Source organism: Megalobrama amblycephala, linkage group LG8 (assembly GCF_018812025.1).
Source record: "Megalobrama amblycephala isolate DHTTF-2021 linkage group LG8, ASM1881202v1, whole genome shotgun sequence".
Classification (NCBI taxonomy): domain Eukaryota; kingdom Metazoa; phylum Chordata; class Actinopteri; order Cypriniformes; family Xenocyprididae; genus Megalobrama; species Megalobrama amblycephala.
Genome location: NC_063051.1, coordinates 30153412 through 30155504, shown reverse-complemented (window position 1 = coordinate 30155504; position 2093 = coordinate 30153412).

Here is a 2093-nt window from a genome sequence, read left to right as displayed (position 1 = left end):
AGGAACACTCCACTTTTTTTTAAAATAGTAATAATCAAGGAACTTTTCTGCCGTACCATGGGTGTAGCAGGCGCAATGATATTACGCAGTGCCTGTGACCTCCTGTTTGCAGTTTTATCAACATTTGAACTTTGCAAAAAGGGAAATGTCACTTTTTCAGAATATTGTATATTAAAAATAATTTGTAAAATTAAAAAAGCTTTATAGATCTTTATTGTAAAGTTGTTAAACAGTGTTTTTCATGCTTGTTTTGCACATTCATATTCAATTTTATACATGCATCTAAATGCCACTTCTGATGCAGATTCTGTTTCCTCTGCTGTGGAAAAAATAATGGTAAAAGCCCTACAGTGAGTTATTCTAATTAACATGAAATTGATAGCCAAGGTTAGGGGAAAATTACCTTTTTAAAAAGGTTAAAAAAAAAAAAAAATGCCTTGACAATCAATTTCAAGGGATAGTTAAATCTAAATGATAATTCTGTCATCATTGACTTACACTCTAGTTGTTCCAAACATATATGAGTTTCTTTCTTCTGTTGAACTAAAAAGGATGATATTTAGAAGAATGTCAGTAACCAGACAGTTGATGGTAGCCAGTGACTTCCATAGTATTTTTTTTCCCTACAATTAAAGTCACTCGCTACAGTCAGCTGTTTACTGACATTCAAAATATATGTTTAGTTCAACAGAAGAAAGAAACTCATACAGGTTCGGACCAACTAGAAGGTAAGTCAATGATTTTTGATTGACCTATGCCTTTAAGGGAGCATATACAAATCTGATGATTAACAGTTTACATCTTAACAGTAACAGTTTACAGAACACTGATGGGAATATTGCTTCAGAATAAATTACATTTACAACACAAAAATGATAAACTTTACTAGATGTAGTTAGTTATTGCACCATCACAATATTTGAAAAGAAACGTGAGGAGAATCAATTGCTGCGTGAGGAAAGTGAGTCGCCGGCTGAGGAGAGTGTGTATTGATTTTAAGCAATCTATTGAATAAAGTGCTATATGAAGACGTGACGTGACTGGAGTGCTACTTTGCAGAGCTTGTGCTAACATTCCCATGCTGTTATGATCAGACGCTTTTCTTATCCTTTCTATAATAAATGCTTGCTATTTTCTCATTTTTGTTGTGTTTATTTTGTTACTGAGAAGAAAGAGCACGGCACATATTTACATATTCATCTAAACGTCGCTCTCAGCAGTGTGGGCGGCGTCACATGTTCGTTTACAATATATCGCTGTTCATGCATTTCCAACTTCGTTTTACTCCTAAACGAAGAATGAAAAAGAACTTCGTTTGAAGTATACCGGGGCCTTTAGGAGTAGGGGTTGGGTTAGGTGATAGAAAATATCATTGACCCGATTTAAAATCAATGAAAGTCTATGCAATGTCCTCACTAAGACAGCAACACAAACCTGTGTGTGTGTGTCTGTGTATTTTTGATGAACTTATAGAAATATTGAACTGCAAATGATAACTTCACACTCATTTGAAATTGAACCATGACATTATATCACTATTTGGACAGGACTACTTTTCAAATGTCATTTGAGTTACAATTATTATTACCAACACCTGTGATTTCGTGTTTTGATTCATACAAGACTTAAATCATTGTTTTGTTTTTACAAAGGAAAGTGTGTGTTTTCTCGACATGGGTGTTATAAAAAGTCATGTGCTGTGTTTGCAAACATCATGTACAACACGTCTTTAAATTAATTATTTATTGATATAATTCAAATTTATTAAAAATCACTATTTAAGTAAATTTCACTTGATTTTATAAAAGTGGCTGTTTAAAATAAACTTGCATAAGTGAGCAGAAAAATTTAGACATGTACCTTACTATTACCTGAGACTGATATTAAAATCGTCTTTGCAGGTTCTGTGATTTGGCTCTATTTATTAATTTTATAATTTTATTTTTTATACCACACATATTGAAATTTAATGAAAGCATGCTTTTGGAGCATAAGACTGTTGCACAAACGATAGTTCAGGGAAGTTTTAAATGCATATTGCCCACTGTGCACAGTTGCCCTGAAGCCACCGGGTTGGCAGTGCAACAGGGCTT